Source organism: Bos mutus, chromosome 4, assembly GCF_027580195.1.
Source record: "Bos mutus isolate GX-2022 chromosome 4, NWIPB_WYAK_1.1, whole genome shotgun sequence".
NCBI classification, from domain to species: Eukaryota; Metazoa; Chordata; class Mammalia; order Artiodactyla; family Bovidae; genus Bos; species Bos mutus.
Window position 1 is genome coordinate 31405558 of NC_091620.1, and position 13612 is coordinate 31419169.

Below are 13612 nucleotides of genomic sequence, written 5' to 3' on the forward strand. Positions count from 1 at the left end.
TAGCCTTGGTAAATTCAAAAAAATAGAAATCATTCCAAGCATCTTTTCTGACCACAATGCAGTAAGATTAGATCTCAATTACAGGAGAAAAACGATTAAAAATTCCAACATATGGAGGCTGAACAACACACTGCTGAATAACCAACAAATCACAGAAGAAATCAAAAAAGAAATCAAAATTTGCATAGAAATGAATGAAAATGAAAACACAACAACCCAAAACCCGTGGGACACAGTAAAAGCAGTCCTAAGGGGAAAGTTCATAGCAATACAGGCACACCTCAAGAAACAAGAAAAAAGTCAAATAAATAACCTAACTTTACACCTAAAGCAACTAGAAAAGAAAGAAATGAAGAACCCCAGGGTTAGTAGAAGGAAAGAAATCTTAAAAATTAGAGCAGAAATAAATGCAAAAGAAACAAAAGAGACCATAGCAAAAATCAACAAAACCAAAAGCTGGTTCTTTGAAAGGATAAATAAAATTGACAAACCATTAGCCAGACTCATCAAGAAACAAAGGGAGAAAAATCAAATCAATAAAATTAGAAATGAAAATGGAGAGATCACAACAGACAACACAGAAATACAAAGGATCATAAGAGACTACTATCAACAATTATATGCCAATAAAATGGACAACGTGGAAGAAATGGACAAATTCTTAGAAAAGTACAACTTTTCAAAACTCGACCAGGGAGAAATAGAAAATCTTAACAGACACTCAAGAGCTTTAGTGTAGCAGAGTTTTATTAAAGAATAAAGAGGGACAGAGAAAGATTCTGATATAGACATCAGAAGGGGGACAGAGAGTGCCTCCCTCGCTAGTCTAGCAAGGGAACTATATACTTTTTCAATTGTTATTACAGTAAATCAAAAAATGTCTCAAGGCTGTAAAAGTCTTACCAGATCCACTCCCATGATATGCATTTTAAGATAATGGGATTAGAACTAACAATAGAAAGATCTTACCAGACCACTCCCACAATATACATTTTAAGATGATAGAATTAGTCAGAAGGTTCTTAAAAAGGAGAAACATGCCTTTGAGCAGGGTATTGAGGAGGAGAAGGGGATGACAGGATGAGATGGTTGGATGGCATCACCGACTCAATGTGTTCATTTGAGTAAACTCCGGGAGTTGGTGATGGACAGGGAGGCCTGTTGTGCTGTGGTCCATGGGGTCGCAAAGAGTTGGACATAACTGAGTGAACTGAACTGAACTGAGCAGGATATACTGTTGTTACATAATCACTGGTACAGAGTTTAAGGAAAAACATATCCTTGAGCAAGATGAGTTGTTTTGTTGTGTAATCATTAGCTCTGGGCTTAAAGAAAAAAAAAAAAGTTTTATGTGACTAAGATGAAGGAATGTAGAAAAAAAGTTTGTTCTTTTCTCCTTCTCAAGTGCCTCAGACCCCTTTCTCCTCCGTGGGGACCCCAGACTTCTTATCAACCTGCCTAAGAATTAACTCTCTCATTCATGTAAAAACATATAGCAGTGCACATCAAAAAGTATTAAGTTAAAACTTGATTACCCAAGGAATATTTCACAAAAAAGGTTTTTCTCCAGTCCATTGCTTTATGAAATGTCCTGATTTTTCAGCCAAAGATGCCTCCACAAATTTCATAATTTGCTTAGGGTATAGGCATACCTATAGACTTCTAAGTTCAAAAAAATGTTACTTTAAAAGCTTTAAAAGTTTTATGTTTATTTATTCATGACCTAATTTTCTATTGATGGTATAAGGAATTACATTTAATGAATTAAAAATAATATTCTTTTTCTAACAAAAGTCACCATTGTAGAAAAATTTAAATATATGTATAAACAAAATAAAGAAAATAAAATCTGCTTTAATAAACCTGTGATGAATGTCCTTTTGGTGAAATACTTTTATCCATTTTGAATTATTTTTCAGAGTAAATTCTTGGTATGTATAAAGTCTCAAGTATATTATACATGTTTAAAACTATTTATTGATACTTGACTAAAAGTGAAAGTTGCCCAGTCATGTCTGACTCTTTGCAACCCAGGCAGAATTCTTCAAGCTAGAATACTGAAGTGGGTGGCCTTTCCCTTCTCCAGCGGATCTTCCCTACCCAGGGATTGAACCCAGGTCTCCTGCATTGCAGGCAGATTCTTTACCAGCTGAATCACAAGGATTGAACCCAGGTCTCCTGCACTGCAGGTGGATTATTTACCAACTGAGCTATCAGGGAAGTGCAGATACATGACTATCATGAATGAATCAAATGCTATAACAAGCAGCCTAAATTGTTAAGATAAGGAATAAAACCAAAGAATGAAAAAAAATCACAAGGGTAACTTATTCCTAAAAATATTAGCCAGGAAAAAATAAAATAAGCAAACTCAACCCTGTAAGTACTGTTAACTTTTCTTACTACGATTATCTTCAAACACCATAAGGGCTAAGATTTTTGTTAGTTTTGTTCACTGCTTAATTCGTCTTCCCAAAACAATATTGCCATATGTTAACATTAAAAAATAGTTTGTTGAATGAGTTAATCAGGAAAATATAATAAAACTATAATTTGTATGCAGTTTATAGCCCTTTTTGGCAGTATAAGCTCAAATAATCAAAACATATTTATTCAGTAGCTTTTGTATTTGAGTGCCACCGTTATTTGCCTCTAGTTTACATGTAAAGAAACCAAGAGTCATAAGTACTAGTCTCTGGTTTTTCTTGCTTTGATAGTCCAGCAAAATAAGAACAGAACTGATGCACACAAATGAGAAATGAGTCACATGCCATATTTATTAGCTAAGAATCTCTAAACTTGAGATATAATTTGAATATGACTTACTAGGAGATGGTTCTTGAAACAAGCTTAAAGACATTTCATCAAGTGTCTTTATGTGTAATATTACAAATGGGCCTGATTGTTGTGCATTCTGAGTTATTTTGCAAAATGAATGATTTTCTCATTTAGTTTCTCCATCTAATAAGCTTCTATGTTTATTTAAATTTTCTGATTAGGTTGGGTGAAGATAATTTTTAATAATATCTTCCCCGTGTTCAGCTTCAAATGAATGTAAATTACTTGGAAAATGCCTTTACAGAATTCGTTGAACCAAAAGGCAGCCCTATAGCAGACAATCTCCGCTAAGGTTCCGAAAGTCTCATCTTGAGCATATTCAAGCCAATAACCCACCTTCAATTTCTCTGCCAACTGCCGGCTGGTAACTTCCATTTAAAAGCCAGTCCCTTCAGCAACTTGGAACTTCAATCTCTGCTTCCTTAATGCCTGTTACTCCTCCTTGAGTCCCAAATAGAAAAGTAACCTCTAAACAGAGAGCTAGGGCTATCATGACGCTCAGCTTGTATGTTTTTCTTTTTGGAGAATCCCAATGTTGTGCTGTCTGTTGTTTAATTCCTGATAATGGTTATTTTACATATTTTCTACAGTATAATAGTTGTTTATAGCATCAGAGGCAATACTTGAACCAGTTTGTTCTGTCAAGTCCAGAAGCAGAAACCCTATTTAATTTTTACTCTGCTGTCTTCTTTATATTCTTCTTTTTATATTTTTTGACTTTTACTTGAGTGAATAAAATTATTTTATTATTCTTTTTTGTGTGATTTGAAATTTCTTTCTATTTAAACTAATGGTCATTTTAAAAAAACAAATATTTTTGGCCAATATTTGAATGTGCATTTTTTAAAAATGATGTCAATAATGAAAATGTATATATAAAATTGCTCCATCAAAGAATGTGTTCATGAATACATATTAGATAAGAAGCATTGGCATTATCATAATTTAGTGTTACATTTATGCCTAGAAAATTTAAAAGGAATGAACTGAAACTTATTACATCTAATAATATTAACTCAATAATTTGGCCTGAAAAACAAGAATCGGTCTGTGCACTAAAACTTCTAAGACTTCTACTGGCTCCTGACAAAGAAGCAACAGTGGCCCTGGGTACAGTCCTTGGTTCCCCTCAGCTTTGGGTAAGGCATTTGCAATAACTGAAGTTCTCCAAAGACTTTCACCTTCATTTTCAAAGAGAATCAAAACCCTACCAGGATGGAGAGCCCAAGGTTAGGGCTGTAATATATGTATCAAATATATGAACAAAAGGAAACTCATGCTGCTGTGCCTAATAATATCAGGCTATTACCTCTATGGGTTATGAACTTTGTACTTTGCTTTTTTAAGGAAAATAGTTTCTTCAATATTATACTGACTCTAGATTTCACCTCTCTCCTTTGGAGATGTATGTGTGTATGTTTAAAGAATTATTTCTTATTGATTATCTTGGAAAATGAGAAAGATTATCTTCTCCTTTCTAAACACTGGTAGAGAAATCTTGGAAGATACTAAGCCTTGGAGAGTTATCTCATTTAATCCTCAAAACTGACCTTTGAGGAAGACACTACTATTTTCTCCTTTTTACAGATGGGAAAATAGAGTTTGACAAGTAACTTGGACATATTCACATATCTAGTAAATGAAGTATCCAGTGTTCAAGTCCAGGTACCTGATTTTAAATCCTGTGTTCTTATACACTCTGAATAAGTCAAATAGGTTGAGTTCATCAATATGTAGAATAAATAAAACACAGCCTATAGCACAGCCCCAGGGAAAGTCACGCTAATTCCAGAAGTTACCTAGCACACTGGAATTTTATATCCATAAAGTAAGTAGTGGGAGTGTTTTCTAGAGGCAAGGGGAGTCGGACATTATCCTTTCTGTCTTCTGAAACAATAGGAAACTCCCTCTTTCCAGTTAAAAATTAAGGCCATCTATGAGCATTCCATCCTGGACATGCAAACTCTAGAAAATAAATACCCGTTGTACTAGAACTAAGACCATCTAACAGTTTTTGTCTAGACATCTCGAGGGAGCATATCTCTTAAGGGGGGTTTCAAAGTACATAGTGTTTTATGAAAAAAATGAAGAACTGTTGCATATTAAAATGTGACAGGTGCATTTAAAGTCTTCTCTAACCTCGTGCCCCTCAGTGTGTTTACATGATAACTCCCTTGAAGAAATACTTAGTCTGGAGGCTATTCTGGAAATCAGAGGGCCCTGATACCCTTGGTAACTATAGTTACAGTTGTCTCTTCTTTTCCTGGAATGTAAAATAACATATCATCATCTCAGAAGTCATTTTGAAAGCCTTAATGAGATAAACAATCATTTTTCCAGGCAATATTCCTACTGTTGAGTACTAGTCATAATTTCCTTCTCCTAATGAAAAAAGTGATGTTTAGCTGTAAAGCAGAGGCGAGATGTGAATGGTAACATCTTACAGCTTTGAGAAGAAATCAATTAAAAAAATTTATTCCATGGGAAAATATTTTTCTCTCTCCATTAAAATAAAATAACTAATTTATTTAATTCAAGATTATTCCAAAAGCTGCTTCCAGCTAATGATCATATTGTGTGTTAATTGACTAATCCCTACAGACTTGGCAAAACATTAGCTGATTTTTTAAAAATGTTTACCAAAAATCGAAATGATCCTCCCAACTGAGAGAAGCAAATTGTAATGAAAGAGATGGGAAATTAATCTCATGGCGAATCATACCCTCACTACCCTCATGTCTCTCGTGGGAAGGGAGTCTTCTCTACTGGAGCAGAAGAGGGTAACACATCCTCTTGTCTCTTTAGTTATTTGTGAGAAAGTGTTTATAAAGAGATTAAAATTTTACTCTTTTAATTATACTAACAGGCATAGCTTTAACACCAGAGATACACCTCACTAAACATCCTTTAAAATAGATTTGTTAATCTTTCCTATTATGGCCAGTGTATACTATTTTCTCCCAAAGAAAGAGAGGGCTTGATATTCCAAGAACAACTCTTCTCCAACTTCTTATCTGCGCTTGTTGCTGGGGGCTGTGGAAGCTGATTCGTGGGGTTCTCGGTACCATCCTCTCATTCTGGTGTGAACACAATGAATTGCAAGAAAACACACTGACCAGGAAACACATAGAGTTTGAGTGTACATTTGACTTCTTGAGCAAGATTGTCTCATTCTGTTCTTATTCATCCCCATTCAGAAGTGACTTCTTAATGAATTCTGAGCAGTCCCATCACTTTAGAGGTGCCCCCAGCACCAATACTGAAGCTCGAATACTTTGGCCACCTGATATGAAGAGCTTACTTATTGGAGAAGATCCTGATGCTGGGAAAGATGGAAGGCCAAAGGAGAAGGGGCCGGCAGAGGATGAGATGGTTAGATAGCATCACTGACTCAATGGACATGAACTGAGCAAATTCCAGGAGATAGTGGAGGACAAAGGAGCCTGTCATGCTACAGTCCATTGTGTTGCAAAGAGTCGGACGTGACCTAGCAACTGAACAACGACTTCACACACTATAGGGACTGCTTGATTTTAGCAACATCTTTGAAAAAAGTAAATTTTTGATGATTTGGCCAATCATTCCTTCCAGTTTCTTGCCCTGCTTAGAAAATATTCTTTGCCATCTTTGGTTTGACTATATTTAAGTAAATTTGTTTGATTTTATTTCACTACTAGAGGAATTGGTAGGGAAGATGTAAGAAAGTGGAACTAACTTTGGAAAAATTAGTTGGTTTTCAATTATTCCTCTGGCAACCAGCCCCTATCCTTATGTGCTATCCCAAAGTCACATCCTTAACATAAATACAGTGATGACAGAGGGCTTGTTACAAATAACAAGACACCTACTTTACCTCTGTGGCTCTAAAGTGTTTCCAGAAACTGAGAACAAGAGACCAAATGTTATAACAAAAGATGCTTCCTTTGCTCTTGCCCCTCATTCAGGAAATTCCAAAGGTTTGGGGAGCTGTGAACTAGAGACCATGGGTGAAGCTCAAGTATATATGAGAAATATATTTTGGTCATCTGAATGTGAAAAACCAAACTCTGCATACTAAGTGAAACAAAGCTGAAAGATGAGTTTATGGCAAGGGTTTCGACCTACAAACAGGGAAACTCAAAGCTATGGGAGCATTGAGTTCCTGGCTGTTTACAGACTGAAGGGTTTTTATGGGTTAAATGAGGGAATTATTTGTCTTTTTCACCTGACTGTTCACCTGATGGTCTTCTTTCTTTTTGAATCAGTCCAGCCTACTAAGGGGAACAAAGAAGGGGAACAAGGAAGCTCAGAGGTGGTGTGAGCAGATTTGGCGTTTGTAGATTGTCTGGCTGTCCTCTGCTGATTTCTGAGAACAGCTGTCAGTTTCCTGTGGTTTATGTCAGATAAGGTTAAGTTTTGCTTTTCTTTAATGCACCTGTGTCGCCCGCTCCTTTTTTCCTCCAACATAAGTGTCTCTGCTTTAGTTTTGTTTCTACATATATTTCTTGTAAATCACAATGTCATACTCAGCAAGGTATTTGGCCATAATAACAAGTCCTCAAATCTGATCATATTCATATTTGTGGGACTCATATTCTATATATCTTGGGAATGTTTGTTGTTGTTTAGTGCTAAGGTATGTCTGACTCTTTTGTGACCCCATGGGCTGTGGCCCACCAGGCTCTTTTGTCCATGGAATTTTACAGGCAAGAATACTGGAATGGATTGCCATTTCCTTCTCCAGGTGATCTCCCGGACTCAGGAATCAAACCGGCACCTCTTGCGTCTCCTGCAATGGCAGGTGGATTCTTTACCACTGAACCACCTGGGAAGCCTGGACAAATTCGATAGCTTTTAAATAATCTTAAAAGTTTTATTATTCAAGTATAATTTCTTTTCAATGTTGTGTTAGTTTTTGCTATACAGCTGTGTGAATTAGATATGTTGTGTGAATATATATATCCCCTCCTTCTTAAGCCTCCATTCCACCCTCCCCCGCCCACTCAGCTAAGTCAACACAGAGCACCAAGCTATACAGCATCTTCCCCCTCGCTAACTGTCTAGATTCAGTCAATGGTTAAATGTTAGAAACCCTCTGTCATTCTTAGAAAGGCCTCTGGAGGTCAGAGTTGAGGCATGGTGTTAGGTAAGCTTCCTCAGTAACTATCTTTGCAGACAAAATACAGCAAACACTGATACTTTGAGTTCCCCATCTGGTATCATTCATAAGCTCTAAATTTGTTTACTCACAAAATGTAATTGAACTAACAAGCTAATATACAACATTTTCTGCTATTGGGTATTTGCATATATATTCAATTTCTACATTTAAGTAAGAGTCTCTATTATTTCTGTTACAATAAAGAAGTTAGGGCCCTAAGAACATTTGGAAAAAAATCTATTTAGGCCTTGAAATATGCAAGCACTTGTAAAATAACATGTGTTAAGAATGAAGATATGGCAACTTCAAATTAATAGGATCATTTTAAGTTTTGTCATGTTCCTAAAATTTAGGATTGCAATCATTTTCTTAATCCAAAAGCATTTGAAAGCTCTCCAAAAAAAATTAAAATCATTTGGAACAAGACAGAATAATTTACCATTATTATTGTACTTTAGTGTTTTTATCATCTTCAGTTCGGAGGCTGGTAGGCAGCCAAAAGACATGTTCCCCACAATTTCTCCTGAGCATCCTTAGTCAGAATTAAATGACTAGTGGAGACCAGCAACCAGGAACGGGGCAGTTAGAGGACGGTCCTTCTAAGAAGCTCTTTAAAAATTTTTGAACGACAGTCTTTCCTATTCTCAAGTTATTTACTGCTTTCTTACCCTATTTATTTATTTTAAACCAATGCTCTCAAATATCCTTGAATGTTTTGGAAAATCGTGAAAAGTAGTCTTATCTTTCCAAAATGAAATTGCTGTATTTAATTATTAAAACTATATTATATACCTTGTGCTAATAGTACTGGAGTGCTTCCAAATATTATTCAGTAAGAAGGAGTTGTTGTTTTTCAGTCACTCAGTCATATCTGACTCCCTGTGATCCCTTGGACTGCAGCCCACTAGGCTCCTCTGTCCATGGAATTTTCCAGGCAAGAATACTGGATTTAGTTGCCATTTCCTTCTCTAGGGGATATTCCCAATCCAGGAAATGTCTAGGTCATGTCTCCTGCATTGCAGACAGATTCTTTAGCACTGAGCCACCAGGGAAACCAAGAAGGAGTCTGTCCTGGTAATTCTGGTGATGCCCAGACTTCTCCTACTCCTCCAAGTTCCTTCCTCCATTCCCACCATCACTCCAAAACTTCATTTTTTAAGGTTCTAATATCATCTTCTCTGTGAAGCCTCCTCGCTTGTCATCATGTGAATTTCACCACTCCTTATTCAAGTGTTCCACTGGACCTTGTATGCGTGTCTATTGAATCTCAGTGGCATGTTTTTAAGTTCTTCCATGCTCCTACAATTTGCAATTATAGACTGCAAGGTGCTAGAAGATATTTAAAACATGTAAGCATCAGTAGGACATGGGTGTCAATCAATCAGAATGGAAACCAGCTTTAAGTGACACTGGTGTGTTGGACTAAATAAGAACCTGGAACCAGACTATGATCTCTTTAGGAAAGAGTCCTGTTGTATTTGATTTGGTATTCTTAACACCTAGCACAATATTTGGCTTATAGTTGACAGATAAATGTTTCTATGAGTAAATGGATATTAAGAAGAGTTATGCATTAATTCCAAAGAGAGTCCTGAAAGTTCAGCAGTGACTTCAAGATTGTCTGCCTAGCATCAGACATTAGTTTAGCTTGAGGTGAAGGAGTTGTCCTTCACACTATAAGATCCTAATGACACACTTCTCGGACTGAACTGTCCCCACAGGCAAATTGCCCAGAGCCATCTGCTCTCTCTCATAGCCCTGCTGTATTTTTGAGGAACAGAACAGGTGAGTTACATTGAATTTGTGAAGAAGAAATAGTAGGCAAACCTATTTACCAAATAAAGATAAATATCTGTGACTCCACTTAAAGTCTAACCTATAGTTAATTATTTAAAAGATATTAAAAGAAATGTTTGGAGGACTTCCCTGGAGGTACAACGATTACGACTATACTTCCAGTGTGAGAAGTGCCAGCTTCCACCCCTGGCCAGGAAACTAAGATGCCCCATGCTGCGCCAAAAAATTAAAAACAAAAATCAAAAAACTGGAAAACTACTATACTTCATAAGTTATTTTCATATATGGTAGGATACATTCTAGATAGGAGTCATTCTTCATGTAATGTTGATCCTTGTGAAAAAAGATTCTTTAGCTACAATTTAGGACTATTTAAAATGAAGCAATACATATTCTACTTACCACAGGATGGCAATTCTTCAGAGAGTTTTGTTTTTTCTTTTTAACCTAAAAGTAAAGACAGTGAATGTAAACCTGGTTTCCAACTAGCTTTGCTATGGGTGATTCCTTTATCGTGTGAGCTGGAATGTCTTAGTTCTGGTCCACTTTTTTCTAGCAACTGAAACTTTCTGCTCAGCCAAGTGGTGGTCCTTTCTCTCCTACCCCAGGTAGACAGACGCCTATGCCTCCCAAATACACGTAGAACTGAAGAGATTCAATTGCTCCTATTAGGCTAACTCCAAGGAACAAAGAAGGTCTGGGGCAAATGCAAGTTAGTTTGAACTTAATTAGATCCACATAAAATAATTATTTACCACTGCTCAATATAATGCTTCTAAGTGATGAAGTCACAGAGGATTAAAGTACATGAGTTGTGTACATCAGTGCAAGTTAAAATGGAAAGAAGGCTAGGGCTGTAGGTAGCTCTAATTCTACAGTGAAGGGTCCGGTTTATTCCTGGGAGATAGTGTGATTGCAGGCAAGCCCTGGAACTTCTCACAACCCCCTTTTTCAGAAAGATTTAGCATAGGGCTTAGTGTTAGTCACTCAGCTGTGTCCAACTCTGCAATTCTACTGTAGCCCACCAGGCTCCTCTGTCCATGGAATTCTCTAAGCAGGAATAGAATACTGGAATGGGTTGCCATTTCCTTCTCCAGGGGATCTTCCCAACCCAGGTCTCCTGAAGCTTAAAGTGAGTGAAGCTCAGTCGTGTCTGACTCTTTGAGACCCCATGGACTGTAGCCTACCCAGGTTCCTCTGTCTATGGGATTTTCCAGGCAAGAATACTGGAGTGGGTTGCCATTTTCTTTTCCAAGAGATCTTCCTGACCCAGGGATTGAACCCAGGTCTCCTGCATTGTAGGCAGATGCTTTACTGTCTGAGCCACCAAGGAAAATCCAGCTTAATTATCACTAAATTATCACCTGGCTCCAAATTTTTACCATTTTTTGTTTGTTTATTTTGTTTTTTGTTTTGTCTTGAGGTGCGTGAGGCCTTGCCATGCAGCTTGCCAGATCTTAGATCCCAACTTGGAACAGAACCCAAGACCCTTGCATTGGAAGCGTGGAGTCCTAACCAGTGGACTGCCAGGCAAATCCCTCTACAGTTTTTTAAAAGGCAACAGGTCACAGGTTTTGGTAGCCGTGAGTAAGTGGGTTATAAATTAAGCATGTTCTGTTTGTGCAAGAGCAAACAGCTCTTATCAACAGCTTTATCCTATATATAGGTTTATCCTATATACAGAACTTATAGGTCCAGAAAGGGAGCCCCATAATGTTTTGGGAGTTACTTTCTTTCATTTACTGACTGATTTCAGAGCCCAATTCCCTTCTTAAATGATGTCTGACACACACTATTAAAATTTACTGGATTACAGTTTTTTTCTTAAGACATCAGTGTAAATACTGTGAATGATTTATTTTTCCAAAAGTGAGAATAAAACAACTGAAATTAGTCCTAAACATGTATGTAAAAAGTCCAGTTGAGCTATTTCAAATCCTGAAAGATGATGCTGTAAAAGTGCTACATTCAATATGCCAGCAAATTTGGAAGACTCAGCAGTGGCCACAGGACTGGAAAAGGTCCATTTTCATTCCAATCCCAAAGAAAGGCAATGCCAAAGACTGCTCAAACTACTGCACAATTGCGCTCATCTCACACACTAGTAAAGTAATGCTCAAAATTCTCCAAGCCAGGCTTCAGCAATATGTGAACCCTGAACTTTCTGATGTTCAAGCTGGTTTCAGAAAAGGTAGAGGAACCAGAGATCAAATTGCCAACATCCGCTGGAACATGGAAAAAGCAAGAGAGTTCTAGAAAAGCATCTATTTCCACTTTATTGACTATGCCAAAGCCTTTGACTGTGTGGATCACAATAAACCGTGGAAAATTCTGAAAGAGATGGGAATACTAGACCATCTGATCTGCCTCTTGAGAAACCTATATGCAGGTCAGAAAGAAACAGTTAGAACTGGACATAGAACAACAGACTGGTTCCAAATAGGAAAAGGAGTACGTCAAGGCTGTATATTGTCACCCTACTTATTTAACTTATATGCAGAGTACATCATGAGAAACGCTGGGCTGGAAGAAGCACAAGCTGGAATCAAGATTGCTGGGAGAAATGTCAATAACCTCAGATATGCAGATGACACCACCCTTATGGCAGAAAGTGAAGAGGAACTCAAAAGTCTCTTGATGAAAGTGAAAGAGGAGAGTGAAAAAGTTGGCTTAAAATTCAACATTCAGAAAACGAAGATCATGGCATCTGATCCCATCACTTCATGGCAAATAGATTAGTAAACAGTGGAAACAGTGTCAGACTTTATTTTTCTGGGCTCCAAAATCACTGCAGATGGTGACTGCAGCCATGAAATTAAAAGACGCTTACTCCTTGGAAGGAAAGTTATGACCAACCTAGATAGCATATTCAAAAGCAGAGACATTACTTTGCCAACAAAGGTCCATCTAGTCAAGGCTATGGTTTTTCCTGTGGTCATGTATGGATGTGAGAGTTGGACTGTGAAGAAGGCTGAGTGCTGAAGAATTGATGCTTTTGAACTGTGGTGTTGGAGAAGACTCTTGAGGGTCCCTTGGACTGCAAGGAGATCCAACCAGTCCATCCTGAAGGAGATCGCCTTGGGATTTCTTTGGAAGGAATGATGCTAAAGCTGAAACTCCAGTACTTTGGCCACCTCATGCGAAGAGCTGACTCATTGGAAAAGACTCTGATGCTGTGAGGGATTGGGGGCAGGAGGAGAAGGGGACGACAGAGGATGAGATGGCTGGATGGCATCACTGACTCGATGGACGTGAGTCTGAGTGAACTCCGGGAGTTGGTGATGGACAGGGAGGCCTGGCGTGCTGTGATTCATGGGGTCACAAAGAGTCGGACATGACTGAGCAACTGAACTGAACTGAATGATACTTAATCTTAAAAATTAACATTTACCATGTTCATGGCAAATAGATGGGGAAACAGTGGAAACAGTGGCAGACTGTATATTTTTGGGTTCCAAAATCACTGCAGATGGTGACTGCAGCCATGAAATAAAAAGACGCTTACTCCTTGGAAGGAAAGTTATGACCAACCTAGATAACATATTAAAAAGCAGACACATTACTTTGTAAACAAAGGCCCACCTAGTTAAGGCCATGGTTTTTCCAGTAGTCATGTATGGATGTGAGAGTTGGACTATAAATAAAGCTGAGCAGCAAAGAATCGATGCTTTTGAACTGAGGTGTTGGAAAAGATTCTTGAGAATTCCTTGGACTGCAAGGAGATCCAACCAGTCAATCCTAAAGAAAATTAGTACTGAATATTCATTGGAAGGACTGATGTTGAAGCTGAAACTCCAATCCTTTGGCCACCTGATGTGAAGAACTCACTCGTTCGAA